The following is a 14,351-nucleotide window of genomic DNA, read 5'->3' as shown; positions in this document are numbered from 1 at the left end:
ACCTGTCTCCAGCCTCTCCCCTGTCTAATCTATCTCCTTCATAGCTGCTAGAGTGATTTTCTTTTCTTTTCTTTTCTTTTCTTTTTTTTTTTTTTTGCAGGGCAATGAGGGTTAAGTGACTTGCCCAGGGTCACACAGCTAGTAAGTGTCAAGTGTCTGAGGCCAAATTTGAACTCAAGTCCTCCTGAATCCAGGGCCGATGCTTTATCCACTGCGCCACCTAGCTGCCCCTAGAGTGATATTCTTAAAGCCCATATCACTCCCTTGCTTAAAAAATGCCTCCCCCCTCCCACCACCACTGTCCCTAAGATAAAGTACTAATCTTCTGTCCATCATTTAAAACCCTTCACATATTATCTCCAGCCTCCCTTTTCAGGTTTATTGGGCACTAGTATCTTTTATCTTCTGTGTTTCAGCCAAACAGGCATTCATTTCATTCCATCTCTCATCTGGACATTTATTCAGGCTGTGTCCATGGCTGAAATGCCTTCTCTCTATCCCTCTGTCCCTTGAAACCCCTAACTTCTTTCAAATCTTGCCTCAAGGACCATTTCTTATGAGACTTTCCCTGCTCCTGATTCCCATCCCCTAATTGCTAGTAATACCCCCTGATTGTTTTGTTTTCCCTTTATCTTAAATATTTATTTATTTACTTTTCTGAGTACATAGCGTCTGCCAGGAAGCAGAATATGAGCTTGCTGAGACTAGGGACAATTTCTGTTTTGTCTCTGCATCCTCAGTACCTAGTATACTTGGGGCTTAACCAATGTTTGTTGGGTGGATTGTCAAATTCCTCTAATGAGCATTTCACCTATGACATAACAGAACTTCACAGATGCATTTAGTCATCCCAGGCTTCCATTGGGTTGCACCAGGAGATTTCTGATCCCTTCCATGATTCCAGATTTTGCAAGCCTTAATATCAGGGGATTTCTTCCCCATTGTTAACCCCCTAAAAATCATCCACTATAAGGGGCAGCTAGGCAGCGCAGTGGATAAAGCACTGGCCCTGGATTCAGGAGTACCTGAGTTCAAATCCAGCCTCAGACACTTGACACTTACTAGCTGTGTGACCCTGGGCAAGTCACTTACCCCCCATTGCCCCTCAAAAAAAAACATAAAAGAAGCCTTCTTAGGGGGCAGCTAGGTGGCATAGTGGATAAAGCACCAGCCCTGGATTCAGGAGTACCTGAGTTCAAATCTGGCCTCAGACACTTGACACTCACTAGCTGTGTGACCCTGGGCAAGTCACTTGACCCTCATTGCCCCGCAAAAAAAAAAAAATCCACTATTCCACAAGAGGTGAAAAATAACATGGGTTCCCAGCTGGATGTGATCTTAACTCATGGCAGAGAAATTACCAGCAAAGCAAATTATGGTTTAACAAAAGGAGAACACAAATGCAAAGAGAAAAGTAATGTGATAAACTATATAGGACACTGACTGGACTTGGAAGTCAGGAAGCCCAGAGTTCAAATCCCACCATAAGTACCTACAGGTGTGCAATGCTGGGGAAGTGGCTTAACTTCTCTGTGCCTCAATTTCCAGACATGTAAAAAGAGGGAGTGAGAATCAGTGGACTCTTTGGGTCTCTTCTAGCTCTAGCTCTATGATCATATGACTTAAATCAAGAGTTATAGCTTCTCCTTCTTCAAAAGCTACACTAAAGTCCACTCACCTTTGGAGTCATCTATAATGCTGACACCTCATATCCTGCTTATGGTTACAACTAGAGAGGTCATGTATCATGGAAGAACTAGTGGAATTACTTTAAGCCAGTATTTTCCAAGTTTGGACTTCATTTCATTTTGATCTCTCCCAAGAAAGCAATTGAAGCCCGAGACAAGTTTTCTATAAATACTATCTTAGTGGTCTGAGAAAGAAGCTATGGATAAAGGCAGGTGGGCACCACCACTGATAAATGAAATTGACTGGGTAGAGGAGGGTAACCAACATGGTGGAGGACCCAAAAATTGGTTGAAGGAACTGAGAAAACAGCTTAGAGAAGAGAAAACTGGCATCAGGGAGAGAATGATAGCTGTCTTCAAGCATCTGAAGGGAAAGAGGAGTTGATTCCTCTTCTCTTGGGAAGAAGGGTTAGGTTGTTCTCTTTGGTCCCAAAGAGCAGAAACAGGAGCAAAGAGCTGAGTTTGTGTGCAGAAATTCAGGTTTAAAGTCCAAAAAAAACTTTCTTAACTACTCCCACCATCCCCAAATGCAAAGGACTGTCTTGAGACCATAGCAGGGGTCCCCTCATTGGAGGTCTTCAAGAAAAGACTGGAGAATCACATTGGCAAGGCTGTTGCAAGAATAATTAATTTTTTAAAACTATTTTCGGCATAGATTGGACTGGGTGATTTGAGCTGACACCTTCTAACTCAGAGATTCGATGACGGCACAATTCAAAAAGTTGTAATTTCCATGTACCCAGTGTGACACTGGGGGTCATTGTTTGCATACTTATCCCAGGCAGCTCACAATCAACAATCACTGCTTTCTGGGAGAAGAACCTGATTGGTTCTTCCACTTGATTAGGTCTCTCCCTAAAAAAAATATAGATGATTGATTATTCTATTATTAAACTGACCAAAGCTGTAACAAGCAATGACAATTATGTGCCTTGACCATCTACAGTCAATTGAAACATATAATTAAACTAAACAGCAATATTTTCACAAGTGAATGTCTTCAGATTGATTGAGAAAACTGAAGAGAAATACATTTTATGGAAGCCCCTCAGAATTGCGGACAGATTTCTTCACAAGCTTCAAACATTAAATAAATCAAGCTGGACACTTCTGTCCCAGGGGCGTCCGCTGGAGTTGGCGCAAGATACACACTGAGAACAGACCTCAAGTAAGACTAAATGTTCTACCTCCTACCTGTGTGTTGTTATAAAGGTGCTAACCATCATCACCACCACAAGTAGCATCACCATAGCTGGTATTTACATAATTCTTACTTTGTGTTAGGCACAGTGCTAAGAGCATCACCATTATTATGTTATTATCGCATTGGATTCTCACAACAACACTGCTAGGTAGGTGCCGTTATTATCCTCCTTTGACAGATGAGGAAACTGAAGCAAGCACAGATTAAGTGACTTGCCCAGGGTCCCTCAGCCAGCGAGTATCTGAAGATGGATTTGAACTCAGCTCTCCCTGACTCCAGGTCCAATGTTCTATTCATTGTGCAACTCATCTTGTTTAAATTCTGTAGATTCACATAAATGTAATATAAATTCATATAAAATAGATATGAGGTAATACTCTGTGTCTGTGTATACACACTAAGAATGCATATAGGCTTTGTGTCCACCTTAAAGAATGGAAGAAGGCCTAACTTCCTTCAGAATATGCCTCAGACGTTACCTCCTCTTGTTAATACTCTCATCCTGTTAAAACTACTTAAAAAGACAGGCGGCTAGGTGGTGCAGTGGATAGAGCACTGGCCCTGGATTCAGGGGACCTGAGTTCAAATCCGGCCTCAGACACTTGACACTTACTAGCTGTGTGACCCTGGGCAAGTCACTTAACCCCATTGCCCCGTTTAAAAAAAAAAAACCTACTTAAAAAGGGAGCAGCTAGGTGGCACAGTGGATACAGCATCGGCCCTGGATTCAGGAGGACCTGAGTTCAAATCTGGCCTCAGACACTTGATACTTACTAGCTCTGTGACTGGGCAAGTCACTTAACCCTCATTGTCCTGCCCCCCCCCCAAACCCCACTTTAAAAAATGTTGCATGTTACTTACACACACACACACACACACACACACACACATATATATATACATGTATATGTTGTATCCTTTTCCAGTAGAATGTAAGTTCTCCGAGGTCAGGAACAGTTTCATTTTTATATCACTAAAGCCTAGCACCATGCTATGTACACAGCAAAAGCTTAATAAATGCTCACCAAATTGCACTGAACTCATGGCATATAAATAACAAATCAATCACCGAGGATTGATTAAATACAAACCATGTGCTTGGAATACAAAGACAGAAATGAAAGTATTCCTGACGTCAAATACCTTACAGTCTACCAGGGGATTTGACATACATATATAAGTATATGTAAAGCATATACGACCAATTGAAAAAAGCTTATGAAGAGCCTACTATGTGCCTGATACTGGGCTAAGCACTAGGGATACAAATAGAAAGAAAGAAAGTATCTCCACTCTCAAGTTAATATGACTCCCATGGGATACATACAAGATGTAAATACTATATAATATTAGTATTTATAAATGTAAGTACTTAATAATAATGATAAACATTTACATAGTACAGAAAGGTTTGCAAAGTACTTTACAAATGTTTCATTTGATCCTCACAAAATGTTGGCAGGTAGGTTCTCTTTTTATCCCCAATCTACAGAAGAGGAAACTGAGGCAGACATAGGTCAAGTGACTTTGTCCAGAGTCACTTGGCCAGTGTCTGTGACTGGATTTGAATTCAAATCTTTCTGACTCAAGGTCCAGCATTCCATTCATTGTGCAACTGATCTGATCTAAATACTGCAAATGCTAATACACACATATATATAGTAAATTCATATCAAATAGATACAAATTATTACAAATACAGTGTGTATGCATATATACTTGCATATATATGTTCATATAGAAATAGAAATAATAGGTTGAAAGATAATAGATTAATCAATTGATAGCTATTTGAAGGAAAGACCCTGGCAGCAGGGAAGGGGAACAGGAAAGCTTCCATACTAAAGCAATTCTTAACTATTACATGCATGTTCTTGAAATATGTGTAATATCAAATCGAATTATTCTCATCACTTCTCCTCTGGCCCCCTCCCACCCCCAATAAGTTAAATAGCTATTTCATTTACTTTTTGCATAGTACAGTCTGACGGGCTAGCACAGGGGACTCTTTTAACAAAACCAGATTGCATTTTCTCTGGAAAAATCGGCAGACAAGCATGTCTTTTTAAAAAATAACAAATGATGCCTCCATCCTTCCTTTTTATTTAATAGTAGCTTAGTCTGTTCCTATTTGGCTCCAACTTTAATGACATGTGATTAGCTCAGATTAGTGTCTTCTGCATTCCACCATCCATTACAATTAAAATGCTACTGAAAATTTTAAGCAAATGTGAATTTCCATCCACTTGCATAGGGCGTTGTCTCATTTAGCTTTAATGAAATTTGGGAATAAGTAACATCATGGATATTCTGGCTCTCTTTGATTTAGCCAGCTTTAAGTGGTTAATGGAAGCAAAAGGATTTTTAACACAAAGCACATTTAACTGGGCTGTTTTCGAGGTGTTTTTCATGAGTGCAGAGAGGCTTTTGAGGCTGTGCAAAAACAAATCTCTGAAGAGTCCCCTCTGGAAATCAGTGTGTATGGAAAGCAGAAAGGTGACCTTTCTGAGAGCCCATCTCTCAATATCTGAGCCTAATGCTCACCTGTGGCCTGCCCCACACATCTTCGTGGACATGCCAGGTATTCCTGCATCCTTCAAGGAGAGAGTGAATCTTGGGCTCTGAGAACAAATGAAAAAAATAACAACAACAAACCACATCTCCCTCCTCTGAAAACTGGAGGTGTTAAGTGTTGTACAGCCCATGAGATATGGTGGCTCTCTCTGTTGGCTTTGCTTAATTGTTTTACATGTTACAAGAGAAGATCCAATAAAAAGAGGAGATGGGTATGTTGAAAAATGACTAGAGTCTACAATAATAAAATGAATGAATGAATACATGCATGTATGCATGCATGCATACATATATACATACATACATGGTTGATAGTGGGATTTAGGGATATCCCAAAAATCAGTAATAGAGAGTAAGCAGAAAAGACCAATCTCTGTCATATCATGTAAGTCATGTTAAAAGGATACCAGTTCGCAAATGTAGGCTATAGATAACAAGATTTATCATTATTGAAAGCCACAGCAAGGAAAGATGAGCTAATCTACAGCTTTCTTCTCTCTCTGAGGTAAACTCTGAATACTAACAAATTCCCTATATCAGCAGTTCTTAAACTGGGGTCTGTGAATTTTTTTTCAACAGGTAATTCAATAACTGTTTCAATATAGTTAATTTCCTTTTTAATCTCATTCATTGTATTTTATGCATTTAAAAAGCATTATTTTGAGACGGTATTTGTAAACTTCACGAGGTTTCTAAAGGGGTAAATAACATAAGGGTAGTTAGGTGGGGCAGTAGATAGAGCACTTGGCATGGATTCAGAAAGACCAGGCTTCAAATCTGTCCTCAAATGCTCACTAGCTTTGTGACCCTGGGCAAGTCACTTAACTCCTGATCTCATAAAACTGGAGAAGGAAATGGCAGACTACTCCAGTATGCATACCAAGAAACCCCCATGGACTCTTGGTTCAAGGGGTCATGAAGAGTCTGGATGTGACTGAAAAAAAACAACAACAAACATAAAATATGTTTAAGGATCAATAAAGGAAATAATAAAGGATGAAAGGAGTTAGTCTGGATCTTTTTTGTTTTGTTTTGTTTTTGTTTGTTTTTGTTTTGTGAGGCAATTTGGGTTAAGTGACTTGCCTAGGGTCACACAGCTAGTAAGTGTCAAGTGTCTGAGGCCAGATTTGAACTCAGGTCCTCCTGACTCCACGGCCAGTGCGCTATCCACTGCGCCACCTAGCTGCCCCCAAAATGAATTTCTTTTATTCCTACTTAGCACTAATATATTTTTTTAAATTTTTCTTTGCATGGCAATGAGGGTTAAGTGACTTACCCAAGGTCACACAGCTAGTAAGTATCAAGTGTCTAAGGTCAGATTTGAACTCAGGTCCTCCTGAATCCAGGGCTGGTGCTTTATCTACTGCACCACCTAAGCTGCCCCTGGTCTGGATCTTAGAAGCAGGATACAGAGGGGAAGGAAAAGGAATATACATTTAAATAGGGTCTATTGTGTGCCAGGCACTAGGCTAAGCACCTTTGCAGATCTCATCTGAATTTATCATTTTATCTCCTTACTGCCTGATTAATCTCTCATTGGCCTCCAGGGAGCAGAGGGAGACAACTTTGTTTTGCTCTTTGGCTAGCAGAGTAGGAGAACTGAGGAATTTGGGAGGAAAATGGAAACTCACCAGGGGCTGGGAGTAGAGGTGCTGAAATAGACCCTAGTTTAAAGATGGAATCACTTATGTCAGGAGATGGAAGGTGCAGGGCACCTCTTTCTTCCTCTGGCTTTGGAACATTTACATGTATGTCCTTGGAAGAGTCACAACCTCTGTGCTGGGTAGGGGGGGGGGCAGGGAGCTAGGTGGCGCACTGAATAAAGCATTGGATTCAGGAGGACTTGAGTTCCAATGTGGCCTCAGATGCTTAACACTTTCTAGCTGTGTGACCCTGGGCAAGTCATTTAACCATCATTGCTCCCCCCCAAAAAAGAAGAATATTAGCTCTATCCTCTACCCCTCTACTCCAAGCTCCCCCAAATCATTATGGTTCTTATCTATATCCCCCAGGATGGGTTGCTGTTTTCTTGAAGACCTGTTGGACAAAACTGGAAATATTTAACATGGATCAGAACTGTAGTTACAACTTTCAAGATTCAATTATGTATAAGTCAAATTACTTGGGTTCAACCCAATCAGCTCTGCTTCTGTGTTGGCCTGTTACAGAGATGAAGAGTCAGCACACACACACACACGTCAGCTCTTGGGTGTCCTGCAGCAGCAGCAGCAGCGGGGCAGCAAAGCCTATGACCATTCGGGATGTGTTCTGGGAAGCTCCCTCATTCAATGCTGGAGTGGCTCATTGTCTCTCTGTGCATATAAACCCTTTCCACTGAAGTTGACCTTTTCCCATGCTGCAAGTGTTTCATCCAGCTTCTTCTGGAGAAGAAGTTAATAGAAATGAAGCCATCTTGCTCTCTTGTTTGCTCAGGCGCCTGGCTGACATTTTAGAATTCACATCACAATTATGAATGACCTTCTCATTTCCGAAATCTCCTTAGGGCTGATTTGTAGGGTTGAAGGGAATGGAAGGAGATATCCCACTATGAAGCTTAGCAGAGATTGAATACTGTATTTTACTACCAGCTTCCAAATTAAGATATGACTAGACTGTTTAACATGGACTATCATTAAGAGATTGATGTCTCAGTAAAGGTGAGCAGGCATAGCCACAACTAGTCTGGGGCAGCTGAAGACTTAACCTAGAGCAGATAATTTAGCGACCACTGATAGTACCTTATATAGGAGGCTTCCTCCTTCACCCATACCCATTGCACTGAAAAAAGTGGTTATTCCTGCCTCTTCCACCCATAATCTTCTTCCTCTAAACCCATCATACACTCCCTCCTCCCCCCACCCCCAAGGCACATGCCCCTAGGAGAATCAGCATGGCAAATTGGCTAAAGGGTTGGACTTATGTAATGAGGGTTGTGAACATGCCCAGTGTGCTTGGTTGATGCAATTAGAATACATGCTGTGGAACATACACAAACATTCTGGATCTTTCCCTACTGGTTTCCCTTTTTTCTTTTAAGTACCAACTAAAATTCCATCTTCTACTACAGAAAACCTTTCTTAACCCCTCTTAATTCTAGTGCCTTCCTTCTCTTAATATTTATTATTTGTCCTGTACGTAGCTCATTTGTGCATATTTGTTTATTCATTGCCTCCCTTATTAAATTGTAAGGCCCTTGAAGGAAGGCAAGGTACTGTCTTGTGCCTCTTTTTCTATCCCTAATGCTTAGACCAGTACCTGACATACAGCGGGAGCTTAATAAATATTTACTGACTGACCGACCTGATGTCAGTCTGCTAACCACTAGAGAAGAGCTTTTTTAATTACCTATGAAAATGAAATTGAAAGCATCCACAAAGCCCTAGCCAGCCAAAGTGGGTGTTGACTCTTGTTCTTTTCCTCCCTGGCAGCATTTGAGAAAAGAGATGCTGTAAGCTTCTGGCTGTGGAGAGACCTCAGGAAATTTGCATCCAAGCCTGACATGACAGGGAATGTAGAGGAGCTAGCTCCAACTGGCTTGAGGAGAACCAACTTTTAAAATGTCTTTGTGAACACTTACACCTCAGAAATTGACAAACAAATCAGGGCTTGCTTTATTGTTTTGCTGATTGTCTCGATTTAAGACATTGATGGAGACGATGTTAATAATGAAGATTAAACTTTAAAAATTTATGTTGTCACACACCCTGACCCCCACCCCTACACTAGCCAAATGTATAACATTTAGCAGCATAATCCTGCATGTAGCCTCGTGAATATGGGGTTTGCCTCTTTACATTCATTCTTGTATACGTTTAGGTGAAGGCATACTGGAAATATTTATGCTTGAAAGGTCAGAATGGCAAGCCAAAACACGGCTGGGAATTAAAGTTCACCCCAGGTTTTATGGCCAGCCAGTTGAGCATTGAAGCCCTGTGGAAAGACCTGAGGGATCCAGACAAGCGGCAGCTGAGACTTAGACTCAACTAGCAGCTATGTCACATTTCGAAGTGAACTTGGTGGAGCAAATGATATGTAGAAATGTTCGCAAATTTGTAGCTGGTCTCCACAAGGACTACTGCAAAGAGAGTGTGTATCCTGGTGTTGGGGGCGGGGGAGGGAATTTTTGTACTTGACACATCTTTGAAGTAAAACTCCTTTTCTAAAAGTGAATGGATGTTAATTGGTTAAATAAACTGAGATGATAATCACTGGCAGCTAATAATTAAGGAAAAGTACCAGAAAAGAGTCTTGAGCTGATAGGATTAGAGAACAATGCCCCCAACCCCTTGGGCTTACCCCTAGAACACTGAGGAGGGAAGGGTAGCTAGTCTTACACTGGGAAAGTGAATCCGAAGTCTCCCCAAACTTGGGGTCAAGATTTCAAATCCTTACTCTGACACTGATCAGGAATAAATCAACCTTTCTGTGCCTCAGTTTCCTCATCTGTAAAATGAGGGGTTTGGCCTTGATGACTAACAAATCCCCTTCTAACTCTGAATCTATTATCCTTTGATGCCATTTTACTATCATTTACCTTGGAAAAATATTTTGCTATTTACAACTCTGTGGACCAGGCCCTAAATTTTCATCCCATCGAAGAAATCAGATTTTTTTTTTATACCAGTTCTATAGATTATAGAAAGGGTCTTTGAAACTGGCTCTAGTTGCATTTTATTCCTCACTCATATACTTAAAGGGAATCAACTAAATCAGGAATTTAGGCCATTGATTGGAAAACAGAACAATAGGTAAATTCTCTAGTTACTATTTCCCTTCCCCAAGTAACATGCTGGGTTGTGCTGAAATAGAACTCCTCGGTGAATATTATAGGACATGATGCAATGAATCGAAACCCCAACTTCCTGATTCAGCTGATGATTCTGGCAAATTGTTGACCTAGAACCATCTATTCAGGGTTTTTTCTAGTCTTGGAAGAGTGAGCATTCAAACCCTAGATTTGTCTTGTCATTTCTAATGAGTATGCTGTCTTCACCTTTCAGAAAGTCACATTTCTGGGTGACTGGAAGCACTGAATGTTAGAGCCAGAGGCTATGCTTTGGATAGATTCCATAAGAAATATGAACAAGGTACCATTTTAAAGATTAAATGAAACCTTTGGATATTCATAAATGCTCTTTCCTGAAAATTTTGGACAGGGAGTAACAAAATTTTTCAGGTGAAATAGAGTGATCATCTAGAAGGGAAGGGAAGGGAAGGGAAGGGAAGGGAAGGGAAGGGAAGGGAAGGGAAGGGAAGGGAAGGGAAGGGAAGGGAAGGGAAGGGAAGGGAAGGGAAGGGAAGGGAAGGGAAGGGAAGGGAAGGGAAGGGAAGGGAAGGGAAGGGAAGGGAAGGGAAGGGAAGGGAAGGGAAGGGAAGGGAAGGGAAGGGAAGGGAAGGGAAGGGAAGGGAAGGGAAGGGAAGGGAAGGGAAGGGAAGGGAAGGGAAGGGAAGGGAAGGGAAGGGAAGGGAAGGGAAGGGAAGGGAAGGGAAGGGAAGGGAAGGGAAGGGAAGGGAAGGGAAGGGAAGGGAAGGGAAGGGAAGGGAAGGGAAGGGAAGGGAAGGGAAGGGAAGGGAAGGGAAGGGAAGGGAAGGGAAGGGAAGGGAAGGGAAGGGAAGGGAAGGGAAGGGAAGGGAAGGGAAGGGAAGGGAAGGGAAGGGAAGGGAAGGGAAGGGAAGGGAAGGGAAGGGAAGGGAAGGGAAGGGAAGGAAGAAATCCCTTCTCTCAAGGAACTCACCATCAAATGATAGAAAAAACACCAAAACAACTACATATGTACAATCTCTCTCTCTGTATATGTATATATGTGTGTGCACATGTGTGCACTGCACATGTAATAAATCAACAGAGTGAAGGCACTAAGATTAAAGAGCATTTGCTAAAAGTAGAAGCAGCAGAAGTACACATTTTAGAGATTACTCTAATTGTTAGTAAGTTTTTATTTTTGTATTTTCCCCTAAATTGACTAAATTTGCCATTCTGCAACTTCCTCCACTGCTTCTCATTCTAACCTCTGTGTTAAAAGAAAACAAGTCTAATGCCTTTTCCATTGTAAAGCAGTTGTGTCCTTGAATTCAGTTATCACTCCCCTTTGCCCACCCTGCCCCCAGTCATTTCTTCTCCAGGTTTTATAGTCCTAGGTCCTTCTGCAGACCCTCATTGGGCATGAACTTGAGACCCTTTCCCAAGGTAGCCTGTTATAAGAACATTGCTATAAGGGTGACCTCAGTCTGATGACATTTTAATAGACTTCACTTGCATGGGATCCCAAATGTCCACATGCTTTTGATATACAGGAATTTTCACTAGGGGCAGCAAGGTGGTACAGCCTAGAGAGAGCACAGTGCCTAAGTCGGGAAGACATCTTAGTGATTTCAAATCCAGCCTCAGACACTAACTAGCTGTGTGTCTCTTAACCTTATTTGCCTCAGTTTCCTCATCTGTAAAATGAGCTGGAGAAGAAAATGGCAAACCACTCCAGTGTCTTTGCCAAGAAAACCCCAAATGAGATCACCAAGAGTCAGACAAAACTGAAAGGACTGAACAGCAACAACAAAAATTCCTCACTAGCGTGTAAACCCACCACCCCACCCCAAATCAACATATTCTATTATTAAAATTAAAACTTTTATCTCAGCAAAGCAGGAGTCACCTCTCTATTCCTTGCAGACTGTATTGAAATTCTTCAGGATGCCAACCATGAATGACCTCCAAAGCATACAAAGCTTTTCACAGTGCATGCCAATTCATATGCAATGAAATGTTTTCCTCAGAGGAAGAGTCTTCATGCAGTGTGCACTCTATTGTACTCCTGTCTCCAATGTATGGCTGATGTTTGTAGGGCAATAAACTTCTTCCATCCAGGGATGGATGGAAAAGAGCACAAAGTGAAGTTAATATAGCAAGTGGGGATTTTCTGGACTCTGTTCATTATAGTTCCTATTCATCCTATATATGATGTAATCTGTTTAGATCTGCTTACATGTTGTCTCTCCCATTAGATTGTAAGCTCCTTAAAGGGAAGGGACTGCCTTTTGCCTCTTTTTGTATCCTGGTGCTTAGTACAGTGCCTTGCACATAGTAGGTGCTTTAAAATGTTTGTTGGCTACTTGTAGCACCTTTCATGGTAGTGGGCTTGGTGTGCTGGATGGATGTCTATTTGGAATTTCAGTTGTGCATGTACCACACTTTACTTCATGAAATCAGGCATATGTCTTCCAAAAAGAAAAAAAAGACAAGAGAGGAAAATCTTGTCTTTGGCATATAAAGATGAATGGAGGCAGCAATGTATGATGGAGAAGGATATAGCAGTTTGTGTCAGAGGACCTGGTTCAAATCTCAGCTTTGAAACTTACCATGTGGGTTTAGCTCATCACTTGTATTTACTGAGCACCTACTTCATGCTGCACAGATTGCTAGACACTAATGCTATGAAAGGGACACACAAGTGGTGCAGTGGATAGAACGCCAGACCTAAAGTCAGGAAGACACTTTCCTGAGTTCAAATCTGGCCATAACATACTTCCTAGCTGGGTGACCTTGGGCAAGTCACTTAAGCTTGTTAACATCAGTTTCCTTATTTGTAAAATGAGTTGGAGAAAGAAACAGCAAATCCCTCCTGTATCTTTGCCCAGAAAACTCCAAATGGGGTTAAGGAGAATTGGACATGACTGAAAACAACTGAACAACAACAACATGCCTGATGAGGGGTTTGGCCTAGATAGTGACTGAGGACTCATTTCATTCTAGATCTATGATTCAATGAACCTCATCTGGAATCCCTACACAGATGAAATAGAATTTAGTGTTGGAAGGACTATCAGACACCAATTAGCCTAATACCTGCATTTTATAGATGAAGAACTGAGGCCAAGAGAGGTGAATTTCCTTGCCTGAGGTCACACACATTGTAAATCTCTGTGGTAGGATTAGAAACTGAGTCTTCCTAGTTGGAAAACTGGAAAAATTGAAAAATGTTTGTCTCTTTCTATATGTTATATTAGATCACCTTTTTGTCAAATGGTATATTTCATCACTGGTCCTCTGGAATCATGGTTGATCATTGCATTAAGTTCTGATCTTTTTAAAAGTTATTTATTTTGACAATGTTATTTTTCTCAATAGTTCTGGATTTCCTCACTTCACACTTCAGTAATTCATACAAATCTTCCCAAATTTCTCTGAAATAATATTTAAATTCTAATAGAGGGGCAGCTATATGGCGCAGTGGATAGAGCATCGGCCCTGGAGTCAGGAGGACCTGAGTTCAAATCTGGGTTAAGTGACTTGCCCAGGGTCACCTCAGACACTTAACACTTACTGTGTGACCCTGGGCAAGTCACTTAACCCCAATTGCCTCACAAAAAAACAAAAAACAAAACAAACGAAAAAATTCTAATAGAAAAGAAAGCATGTAAATCAATAGATGCATACAAGAGATGTCTAAAGTAGGTCAAAGGGGACTTGGGAAGTTAAGGCACCAGTATCTAGCCTGCTACGAAAGGTAACATTTGAATTGATTCTTGAAGAAAGTTAAGGAATCAAAGAGCCAGAGAAGAGAGATGGCATTCAAGGAATTGCAGAAAGTGAATACAAAGACACTGAGATGAGTATCATGTTGTGATTTCATAGAACCAATGATGAACCATGTTACCCACCATGTGACCAAGAGGTAATGAACTCAGGATGCAGAATCAGACATAAAATTTTGGCAAATGGCAAATGTGGGGATCAGCTTTGTTTGAAAATGCATATTTCTTTTAAAAAGATTATTCTTTTTTCTCTTTTTTTATCCCTTTTGCTTTCTTCCCCTTTCCTCTCTTCTCCTTTCTTTCTTTGTTGATTTTGAGCCTAACTCTCCACCCTTGTACAGACTGGAGGGGCAGGA

The 14,351-nt window shown here is 41.1% G+C and overlaps 1 pseudogene; it reads right to left on the bottom strand.

Annotated features, from left to right (window-relative positions):
- LOC122753934 overlaps positions 1-7,722 on the bottom strand; it is a 79,556-nt pseudogene extending 71,834 nt beyond the window's left edge.
- Between the last annotated feature and the right edge of the window lie 6,629 nt (positions 7,723-14,351).

Source organism: Dromiciops gliroides, chromosome 1 (genome assembly GCF_019393635.1).
Source record: "Dromiciops gliroides isolate mDroGli1 chromosome 1, mDroGli1.pri, whole genome shotgun sequence".
NCBI lineage: Eukaryota > Metazoa > Chordata > Mammalia > Microbiotheria > Microbiotheriidae > Dromiciops > Dromiciops gliroides.
This window is presented reverse-complemented; position numbering and strand designations above follow the sequence as displayed.